This window comes from Bufo gargarizans, chromosome 3 (assembly GCF_014858855.1).
Source record: "Bufo gargarizans isolate SCDJY-AF-19 chromosome 3, ASM1485885v1, whole genome shotgun sequence".
Classification (NCBI taxonomy): Eukaryota; Metazoa; Chordata; class Amphibia; order Anura; family Bufonidae; genus Bufo; species Bufo gargarizans.
This window is the reverse complement of record NC_058082.1, coordinates 45,032,556-45,045,352: the sequence shown is the minus strand read 5'-3', so window position 1 is coordinate 45,045,352 and position 12,797 is coordinate 45,032,556. Positions and strand designations below refer to the sequence as shown.

The following is a 12,797-nucleotide window of genomic DNA, read 5'->3' as shown; positions in this document are numbered from 1 at the left end:
AAAAACTCAGATCAGACTCCTAATGTTAATCAGACTTCATAATACCACTGTTACTGAGATTCATCTCTCTTCCTGCCGCCCAGTGCTGTGACCCAACATCGCACGGTGTGAGGTCACAGAGAGCGCCAATGTCCTCATGCTGTTCACAGGACACAGCATATTAGTATTTGTCTCTTAAGACGCACTGACATTCCCCTCTCCCACTTTGGGGAGAAAAAGTGCATCTTATAGGATTAAAAAATAGAGTAGTTATCCCATGTATCCCGTGTGCAGACGCAGCACATGTATGTCATGTAACACTGTTGCTTAATAAATGTTATTGTGGCGGGGGGGGGGGGGGGTGTCACATGATGGATGGCATGTTCCAGTTTCAGGCCATGGATACATTACATGGGACTGACCGATTCATGGGCTAAACCATTCTACTATGCAGATTGTGGTCAACAACCTGATATAGGAAAGGTAAGTAAGCAGAATTTTAAATACATGAATATTTGTAAATTGTATAATTTCCTATTATATAAACAAATACATTTTAAAAAAATTAAAACCAGAATACCCCTTTAAAAAAAAATTCTGAGGTCGGTAGTGTTAGGTTATGTTTGACGAGGCAATACTGAAACTTGTAGTTCTCCACCAGTGGAAGAAATCTATTTAAAGGGCTGGTAACCCTAAATTCAGCATTTTATAACAGTGTTATATGAGGAACGCTGATATCAGTCAGATGATGTGCGACCTAAAGTCGCGGTGATGAGGTGGCCGTCAGGGGTCTACATGCTTACTGCTACTTACCCCCTGAATGACATTAGAGTCATCCTCTCCCCACCCTGGAATGACTGATAACAGGGAGCAATAGCAGGTGTAATGTCCATTTAAGACACAGTGGCATAGAGCAGGTTTTGTATGCCGACCCCCTCATATGACCCCTTGCACCCCCATGAGCTGCACCTACCTGTGTTCTGCAGCCTCTTGTCTTCGCTGTATCTTCAGTCTTTAAGACGTATCTAGGGTATTTAAATACAAGAAGCTTCAGGTAGGATTACGCAGTGCATGTTGGGAGTTTTAGTCAACACCTTGCACCAGGTGACCTGATGTAAATGGAGTGTTCCATCCTCCGGACTACCCCTCCCAGCATGCTGCAGGGCACAGCTCTGGACTGTTCCAGAAGAGGCGGCATCCGGTGACACTTGTGTGGACAGGGAGCACCGGGCTGATCCTCTTATTCCGTGTAATCTACGAGTAATGACAGCACCAGGGGAATTAGTGCAGAGCTGGATATATAAGGGGCACTTGGCTCAGGGACTGATGTGGGACTACAAGTAGCAGGAAGTCCTGCCAGAGGGGTGCACAGGAGATGCATATTTATAGGGGTTTACAGGATTAGAAAAACATGACTGCTTTCTTCCACAAACAGCTTGACACCCGTCACAGGTCACTGACTGCAGAGGAGGCAAACTGCACTTCCAGATGCAACACATGGACGGCGTGAAGGAAAACAACTATTTTTTCTAATCTTGTATAACTGGATATTCCAGTATAATAGTCTGGAGCTTATGTCATTTTCTTTAACCTGTGCACAGAAGGCCTAAAAATTACCATGTCCTCCCCAATTATCTGAAGGAGAAGAGAGAAAGAGCAAATGGATCAGAACAAACTACCATTTTATATACAGTATATAGTCACTGTGTACATACATTACTTATCCCATACTGATCCTGAGTTACATCCTGTATTATACTCCAGAGCTGCACTCACTATTCTGCTGGTGCAATCACTGTGTACATACATTACTTATCCTGTACTGATCCTGAGTTACATCCTGTATTATACTCCAGAGCTGCACTCACTATTCTGCTGGTGCAGTCACTGTGTACATACATTACTTATCCTGTACTGATCCTGAGTTACATCCTGTATTATACTCCAGAGCTGCACTCACTATTCTGCTAGTGCAGTCACTGTGTACATACATTACATTACTTATCCTGTACTGATCCGGAGTTACATCCTGTATTATATTCCAGAGCTGCACTCACTATTCTGCTGGTGCAGTCACTGTGTACATACATTACATTACTTATCCTGTACTGATCCTGAGTTACATCCTGTATTATACTCCAGAGCTGTACTCACTATTCTGCTGGTGCAGTCACTGTGTACATACATTACTTATCCTGTACTGATCCTGAGTTACATCCTGTATTATACTCCAGAGGTGCACTCACTATTCTGCTGGTGGAGTCACTGTGTACATACATTACATTACTTATCCTGTACTGATCCGTAGTTACATCCTGTATTATACTCCAGAGCTGCACTCACTATTCTGCTGGTGCAGTCACTGTGTACATACATTACTTATCCTGCACTGATCCTGAGTTACATCCTGTATTATACTCCAGAGCTAAATTCACTATTCTGCTAGTGCAGTCACTGTGAACATACATTACATTACTTATCCTGTACTGATCCTGAGTTACATCCTGTATTATACTCCAGAGTTGCACTCACTATTCTGCTGGAGGAGTCACTGTGTACATACATTACTTATCCTGTACTGATCCTGAGTTACATCCTGTATTATACTCCAGAGCTGCACTCACTATTCTGCTAGTGTAGTCACTGTGTACATACATTACATTACTTATCCTGTACTGATCCTGAGTTACATCCTGTATTATACTCCAGAGTTGCACTCACTATTCTGCTGGTGCAGTCACTGTGTACATACATTACTTATCCTGTACTGATCCTGAGTTACATCCTGTATTATACCCCAGAGCTGGACTCACTATTCTGCTGGTGCAGTCACTGTGTACATACATTACTTATCCTGTACTGATCCTGAGTTACATCCTGTATTATACCCCAGAGCTGGACTCACTATTCTGCTGGTGCAGTCACTGTGTACATACATTACATTACTTATCCTGTACTGATCCTGAGTTACATCCTGTATTATACTCCAGAGCTGCACTCACTATTCTGCTGGTGTAGTCACTGTGTACATACATTACATTACTTATCCTGTACTGATCCTGAGTTACATCCTGTATTATACCCCAGAGCTGGACTCACTATTCTGCTGGTGCAGTCACTGTGTACATACATTACATTACTTATCCTGTACTGATCCTGAGTTACATCCTGTATTATACTCCAGAGCTGCACTCACTATTCTGCTGGAGGAGTCACTGTGTACATACATTACTTATCCTGTACTGATCCTGAGTTACATCCTGTATTGTACTCCAGAGCTGCACTCACTATTCTGCTGGTGCAGTCACTGTGTACATACATTACATTACTTATCCTGTACTGATCCTGAGTTACATCCTGTATTATACTCCAGAGCTGCACTCACTATTCTGCTGGTGCAGTCACTGTGAACATACATTACTTATCCTGTACTGATCCTGAGTTACATCCTGTATTATACTCGAGAGCTGCACTCACTATTCTGCTGGAGGAGTCACTGTGGACATACATTACATTACTTATCCTGTACTGATCCTGAGTTACATCCTGTATTATACTCCAGAGCTGCACTCACTATTCTGCTGGTGGAGTCACTGTGTACATACATTACTTATCCTGTACTGATCCTGAGTTACATCCTGTATTATACTCCAGAGCTGCACTCACTATTCTGCTGGTGGAGTCACTGTGTACATACATTACTTATCCTGTACTGATCCTGAGTTACATCCCGTATTATACTCCAGAGCTGCACTCACTATTCTGCTGGTGCAGTCACTGTGTACATACATTACTTATCCTGTACTGATCCTGTGTTACATCCTGTATTATACCCCAGAGCTGGACTCACTATTCTGCTGGTGCAGTCACTGTGTACATACATTACTTATCCTGTACTGATCCTGAGTTACATCCTGTATTATACTCCAGAGCTGCACTCACTATTCTGCTGGTGCAGTCACTGTGTACATACATTACATTACTTATCCTGTACTGATCCTGAGTTACATCCTGTATTATACTCCAGAGCTGCACTCACTATTCTGCTGGTGCAGTCACTGTGTACATACATTACTTATCCTGTACTGATCCTGAGTTACATCCTGTATTATACTCCAGAGCTGCACTCACTATTCTGCTGGTGTAGTCACTGTGTACATACATTACATTACTTATCCTGTACTGATCCTGAGTTACATCCTGTATTATACTCCAGAGCTGCACTCACTATTCTGCTGGTGGAGTCACTGTGTACATACATTACTTATCCTGTACTGATCCTGAGTTACATCCTGTATTATACTCCAGAGCTGCACTCACTATTCTGCTGGTGCAGTCACTGTGTACATACATTACTTATCCTGTACTGATCCTGAGTTACATCCTGTATTATACTCCAGAGCTGCACTCACTATTCTGCTGGTGTAGTCACTGTGTACATACATTACATTACTTATCCTGTACTGATCCTGAGTTACATCCTGTATTATACTCCAGAGCTGCACTCACTATTCTGCTGGTGCAGTCACTGTGTACATACATTACTTATCCTGTACTGATCCTGAGTTACATCCTGTATTATACTCCAGAGCTGCACTCACTATTCTGCTAGTGCAGTCACTGTGTACATACATTACATTACTTATCCTGTACTGATCCGGAGTTACATCCTGTATTATATTCCAGAGCTGCACTCACTATTCTGCTGGTGCAGTCACTGTGTACATACATTACATTACTTATCCTGTACTGATCCTGAGTTACATCCTGTATTATACTCCAGAGCTGTACTCACTATTCTGCTGGTGCAGTCACTGTGTACATACATTACTTATCCTGTACTGATCCTGAGTTACATCCTGTATTATACTCCAGAGGTGCACTCACTATTCTGCTGGTGGAGTCACTGTGTACATACATTACATTACTTATCCTGTACTGATCCGTAGTTACATCCTGTATTATACTCCAGAGCTGCACTCACTATTCTGCTGGTGCAGTCACTGTGTACATACATTACTTATCCTGCACTGATCCTGAGTTACATCCTGTATTATACTCCAGAGCTAAATTCACTATTCTGCTAGTGCAGTCACTGTGAACATACATTACATTACTTATCCTGTACTGATCCTGAGTTACATCCTGTATTATACTCCAGAGTTGCACTCACTATTCTGCTGGAGGAGTCACTGTGTAACATACATTACTTATCCTGTACTGATCCTGAGTTACATCCTGTATTATACTCCAGAGCTGCACTCACTATTCTGCTAGTGTAGTCACTGTGTACATACATTACATTACTTATCCTGTACTGATCCTGAGTTACATCCTGTATTATACTCCAGAGTTGCACTCACTATTCTGCTGGTGCAGTCACTGTGTACATACATTACTTATCCTGTACTGATCCTGAGTTACATCCTGTATTATACCCCAGAGCTGGACTCACTATTCTGCTGGTGCAGTCACTGTGTACATACATTACTTATCCTGTACTGATCCTGAGTTACATCCTGTATTATACCCAGAGCTGGACTCACTATTCTGCTGGTGCAGTCACTGTGTACATACATTACATTACTTATCCTGTACTGATCCTGAGTTACATCCTGTATTATACTCCAGAGCTGCACTCACTATTCTGCTGGTGTAGTCACTGTGTACATACATTACATTACTTATCCTGTACTGATCCTGAGTTACATCCTGTATTATACCCCAGAGCTGGACTCACTATTCTGCTGGTGCAGTCACTGTGTACATACATTACATTACTTATCCTGTACTGATCCTGAGTTACATCCTGTATTATACTCCAGAGCTGCACTCACTATTCTGCTGGAGGAGTCACTGTGTACATACATTACTTATCCTGTACTGATCCTGAGTTACATCCTGTATTGTACTCCAGAGCTGCACTCACTATTCTGCTGGTGCAGTCACTGTGTACATACATTACATTACTTATCCTGTACTGATCCTGAGTTACATCCTGTATTATACTCCAGAGCTGCACTCACTATTCTGCTGGTGCAGTCACTGTGACATACATTACTTATCCTGTACTGATCCTGAGTTACATCCTGTATTATACTCGAGAGCTGCACTCACTATTCTGCTGGAGGAGTCACTGTGGACATACATTACATTACTTATCCTGTACTGATCCTGAGTTACATCCTGTATTATACTCCAGAGCTGCACTCACTATTCTGCTGGTGGAGTCACTGTGTACATACATTACTTATCCTGTACTGATCCTGAGTTACATCCTGTATTATACTCCAGAGCTGCACTCACTATTCTGCTGGTGGAGTCACTGTGTACATACATTACTTATCCTGTACTGATCCTGAGTTACATCCTGTATTATACTCCAGAGCTGCACTCACTATTCTGCTGGTGCAGTCACTGTGTACATACATTACTTATCCTGTACTGATCCTGATGTTACATCCTGTATTATACTCCAGAGCTGCACTCACTATTCTGCTGGTGCAGTCACTGTGTACATACATTACTTATCCTGTACTGATCCTGAGTTACATCCTGTATTATACTCCAGAGCTGCACTCACTATTCTGCTGGTGCAGTCACTGTGTACATACATTACATTACTTATCCTGTACTGATCCTGAGTTACATCCTGTATTATACTCCAGAGCTGCACTCACTATTCTGCTGGTGGAGTCACTGTGTACATACATTACTTATCCTGTACTGATCCTGAGTTACATCCTGTATTATACTCCAGAGCTGCACTCACTATTCTGCTGGTGGAGTCACTGTGTACATACATTACTTATCCTGTACTGATCCTGAGTTACATCCTGTATTATACTCCAGAGCTGCACTCACTATTCTGCTGGTGGAGTCACTGTGTACATACATTACTTATCCTGTACTGATCCTGAGTTACATCCTGTATTATACTCCAGAGCTGCACTCACTATTCTGCTGGTGCAGTCACTGTGTACATACATTACTTATCCTGTACTGATCCTGAGTTACATCCTGTATTATACTCCAGAGCTGCACTCACTATTCTGCTGGTGGAGTCACTGTGTACATACATTACATTACTTATCCTGTACTGATCCTGAGTTACATCCTGTATTATACTCCAGAGCTGCACTCACTATTCTGCTGGTGCAGTCACTGTGTACATACATTACTTATCCTGTACTGATCCTGAGTTACATCCTGTATTATACTCCAGAGCTGCACTCACTATTCTGCTGGTGCAGTCACTGTGTACATACATTACATTACTTATCCTGTACTGATCCTGAGTTACATCCTGTATTATACTCCAGAGCTGCACTCACTATTCTGCTGGTGCAGTCACTGTGTACATACATTACTTATCCTGTACTGATCCTGAGTTACATCCTGTATTATACTCCAGAGCTGTACTCACTATTCTGCTGGTGCAGTCACTGTGTACATACATTACTTATCCTGTACTGATCCTGAGTTACATCCTGTATTATACTCCAGAGCTGCACTCACTATTCTGCTGGTGGAGTCACTGTGTACATACATACATTACTTATCCTGTACTGATCCTGAGTTACATCCTGTATTATACTCCAGAGCTGCACTCACTATTCTGCTGGTGCAGTCACTGTGTACATACATTACTTATCCTGTACTGATCCTGAGTTACATCCTGTATTATACTCCAGAGCTGCACTCACTATTCTGCTGGTGGAGTCACTGTGTACATACATTACTTATCCTGTACTGATCCTGAGTTACATCCTGTATTATACTCCAGAGCTGCACTCACTATTCTGCTGGTGGAGTCACTGTGTACATACATTACATTACTTATCCTGTACTGATCCTGAGTTACATCCTGTATTATACTCCAGAGCTGCACTCACTATTCTGCTGGTGGAGTCACTGTGTACATACATTACTTATCCTGTACTGATCCTGAGTTACATCCTGTATTATACTCCAGAGCTGCACTCACTATTCTGCTGGTGCAGTCACTGTGTACATACATTACTTATCCTGTACTGATCCTGAGTTACATCCTGTATTATACTCCAGAGCTGCACTCACTATTCTGCTGGTGGAGTCACTGTGTACATACATACATTACTTATCCTGTACTGATCCTGAGTTACATCCTGTATTATACTCCAGAGCTGCACTCACTATTCTGCTGGTGCAGTCACTGTGTACATACATTACTTATCCTGTACTGATCCTGAGTTACATCCTGTATTATTCTCCAGAGCTGCACTCACTATTCTGCTGGTGCAGTCACTGTGTACATACATTACTTATCCTGTACTGATCCTGAGTTACATCCTGTATTATACTCCAGAGCTGCACTCACTATTCTGCTGGTGCAGTCACTGTGTACATACATTACATTACTTATCCTGTACTGATCCTGAGTTACATCCTGTATTATACTCCAGAGCTGCACTCACTATTCTGCTGGTGCAGTCACTGTGTACATACATTACTTATCCTGTACTGATCCTGAGTTACATCCTGTATTATACTCCAGAGCTGCACTCACTATTCTGCTGGTGCAGTCACTGTGTACATACATTACTTATCCTGTACTGATCCTGAGTTACATCCTGTATTATACTCCAGAGCTGCACTCACTATTCTGCTGGTGCAGTCACTGTGTACATACATTACTTATCCTGTACTGATCCTGAGTTACATCCTGTATTATACTCCAGAGCTGCACTCACTATTCTGCTGGTGCAGTCACTGTGTACATACATTACTTATCCTGTACTGATCCTGAGTTACATCCTGTATTATACTCCAGAGCTGCACTCACTATTCTGCTAGTGCAGTCACTGTGTACATACATTACTTATCCTGTACTGATCCTGAGTTACATCCTGTATTATACTCCAGAGCTGCACTCACTATTCTGCTGGTGCAGTCACTGTGTACATACATTACTTATCCTGTACTGATCCTGAGTTACATCCTGTATTATACTCCAGAGCTGCACTCACTATTCTGCTGGTGCAGTCACTGTGTACATACATTACTTATCCTGTACTGATCCTGAGTTACATCCTGTATTATACCCCAGAGCTGGACTCACTATTCTGCTGGTGCAGTCACTGTGTACATACATTACTTATCCTGTACTGATCCTGAGTTACATCCTGTATTATACTCCAGAGCTGCACTCACTATTCTGCTGGTGCAGTCACTGTGTACATACATTACATTACTTATCCTGTACTGATCCTGAGTTACATCCTGTATTATACTCCAGAGCTGCACTCACTATTCTGCTGGTGTAGTCACTGTGTACATACATTACATTACTTATCCTGTACTGATCCTGAGTTACATCCTGTATTATACTCCAGAGCTGCACTCACTATTCTGCTGGTGCAGTCACTGTGTACATACATTACATTACTTATCCTGTACTGATCCTGAGTTACATCCTGTATTATACTCCAGAGCTGCACTCACTATTCTGCTGGTGAGTCACTGTGTACATACATTACTTATCCTGTACTGATCCTGAGTTACATCCTGTATTATACTCCAGAGCTGCACTCACTATTCTGCTGGTGCAGTCACTGTGTACATACATTACTTATCCTGTACTGATCCTGAGTTACATCCTGTATTATACTCCAGAGCTGCACTCACTATTCTGCTGGTGTAGTCACTGTGTACATACATTACTTATCCTGTACTGATCCTGAGTTACATCCTGTATTATACTCCAGAGCTGCACTCACTATTCTGCTGGTGTAGTCACTGTGTACATACATTACTTATCCTGTACTGATCCTGAGTTACATCCTGTATTATACTCCAGAGCTGCACTCACTATTCTGCTGGTGTAGTCACTGTGTACATACATTACTTATCCTGTACTGATCCTGAGTTACATCCTGTATTATACTCCAGAGCTGCACTCACTATTCTGCTGGTGTAGTCACTGTGTACATACATTACTTATCCTGTACTGATCCTGAGTTACATCCTGTATTATACTCCAGAGCTGCACTCACTATTCTGCTGGTGGAGTCACTGTGTACATACATTACTTATCCTGTACTGATCCTGAGTTACATCCTGTATTATACTCCAGAGCTGCACTCACTATTCTGCTGGTGTAGTCACTGTGTACATACATTACTTATCCTGTACTGATCCTGAGTTACATCCTGTATTATACTCCAGAGCTGCACTCACTATTTGCTGGTGGAGTCACTGTGTAATACATTACTTATCCTGTACTGATCCTGAGTTACCATCCTGTATTATACTCCAGAGCTGCACTCACTATTCTGCTGGTGTAGTCACTGTGTACATACATTACATTACTGATTGTGTACTGATCCTGAGTTACATCCTGGTATATATCCAGAGCTGCACTCACTATTCTGCTGGTGTAGTCACTGTGTACATACATTACTTATCCAGTACTGGATCCTGAGTTCCATCCTGTATTATCCTCCAGAGCTGCACTCACTATTCTGCTGGTGTAGTCACTGTATACATACATTACTTATCCTGTACAGATCTCGAGTTTAGTCTTGAGAAATATTGACCTTGATGGACATGTCAGTAGTGGCTCTTAAAGGGGTCTTCTGAAGCCCAGTGAGTCCCCGAATTATCTGTATCCTGCCTGCAGAAGAAAGTTTCCAGTACATTTACCATCTCGAATTTCTGTTGATCGGCCACTCTGGAACCCGTTACATGAAGGCCATCTTTGGAAATCACGTCCTTCAGTCTGAATACCCGGTTTCCGGCCTGGTCTATGGATGGGCAGGTCTCGTCCACAACCAAGAATGGGAGAGGTGCTTTGAATGGGGCCAAAATTATTAGTCTCCCTGCTGCATGCACAAATCCTGAATCCACCTCATCTGCGCATGCACCAGGGAGAGCAATAGTTCTGGTCCCATCCACAGCACCTCACCAGAGCGGCCGATCCACGCCGCTTAGAGGTGGTAAGTGTACTGGAAACGTTCTTCTGCAGGCAAGAGAGTATGGGTCTGCTGGGTCCTGGAAAGGCCCTTTAAGCACTGGGATGGACATAGGGATTTGGGTCATGGTTAGTGACCATTCACCCATAACTGAAGACCCTGGTCAGGTAGAGCACAGATTACAGGCCCATCCTGGGGCCACGCATAATACCGTAATAAGGGGTTATTAATAGGCGGCTGCAGATCAGGAGAGCTTTATCCGCAGTATCATCCACAGCTTAGCATTATGCAAGGTCTGTTTACATGGCCCCGGCCCAGCTGACACCTGACGGCTGTTTACACTGTCATCCTCATGTTATATTCAGGAGAAACCTGAGGAAAGCACCCTTCAATACTTTAATAGAGTGTCCACATAATACTGCCATTTGGCACCCACACAAACAGCCATCAAGTGAAGAAATATTACCGCCATACGTGCCCACTCAATACGGCAATTCATTGTTCATAATAACTTCCATACTGCCATTCAAGGTCCAAATACTGCCATACAATGCCCACACATTCACCCATGAAGTTAAAAAATAATACTGCTATAAAGTGAATGCTTCCATACAGCATTCTATCATACAGTGACCATATAATGCGGCCATATTTTTCAGTGTAGTCCTTAGGATCTCCCTAGGAAAACTACCATCACAAAATCAGCTGAGTGCAGAAATAATACTGCCAAACATGGCCACGCAATACAGATATTCAGTGTTCAGATAATACTGCCATACGATAATACCTCCATTCAATGCCTATTCACTGCCGTTGACTGTACAAATACTGTCATACCATTGCAATACACTCACCCTTTAATGCTAACTATAATGACACCATACAGTGATAAAAAAAATTACTTCCATACAGTATCCAAATAATACTACCATATAGTGACCATATAATACTGCCATTTTCTTCAGTTGTCACCTTAAGGAAACTGAGGCCCTGGGCAACTGACCAGTTTGCTGCCCCTTAAAACAAATGTTTATGGGGAACCTGTCAATCTCGCCATATAGTCCTAAACGTTTGTGGGTGGCTGATCAGGGTCTTGTCACCATACAGTACAGACCAAAAGTTTGGACACACCTTCTCATTCAAAGAGTTTTCTTTATTTTCATGACTATGAACATTGTAGTTTCACACTGAAGGCATCAAAACTATGAATTAACACATGTGGAATTATATACATAACAAAAAAGTGTGAAACAACTGAAAATATGTCATATTCTAGGTTCTTCAAAGTAGCCAGCTTTTGCTTTGATTACTGCTTTGCACACTCTTGGCATTCTCTTGATGAGCTTCAAGAGGTAGTCACCTGAAATGGTCTTCACTTCACAGGTGTGCCCTGTCAGGTTTAATAAGTGGGATTTCTTGCCTTATGGGGTTGGGACCATCAGTTGCGTTGTGGAGCAGTCAGGTGGATACACAGCTGATAGTCCTACTGAATAGACTGTTAGAATTTGTATTATGGCAAGAAAAAAGCAGCTAAGTAAAGAAAAACGAGTGGCCATCAGAACTTTAAGAAATGAAGGTCAGTCAGACGAAAAATTGGGAAAACTTTGAAAGTGTCCCCAAGTGCAGTCACAAAAACCATCAAGCGCTACAAAGAAACTGGCTCACATGCGGACCGCCCCAGGAAAGGAAGACCAAGAGTCACCTCTGCTGCGGAGGATAAGTTCATCCGAGTCACCAGCCTCAGAAATCGCAGGTTAACAGCAGCTCAGAGTAGAGACCAGGTCAATGCCACACAGAGTTCTAGCAGCAGACACATCTCTAGAACAACTGTTAAGAGGAGACTGTGTGAATCAGGCCTTCATGGTA

The 12,797-nt window shown here is 42.4% G+C and overlaps 1 protein-coding gene across 1 annotated transcript in view; it reads right to left on the bottom strand.

Moving 5' to 3' along the window:
* Positions 1 to 1,056, bottom strand: part of PLEKHB1 (pleckstrin homology domain containing B1) — a 42,784-nt gene extending 41,728 nt beyond the window's left edge. Inside the window, exon 1 of the mRNA XM_044286301.1 lies at positions 953 to 1,056. The gene's annotated coding sequence lies outside the window, so the exon portion shown is untranslated. The remainder of the gene's footprint in view (positions 1 to 952) is intronic.
* Positions 1,057 to 12,797: the final 11,741 nt, after the last annotated feature.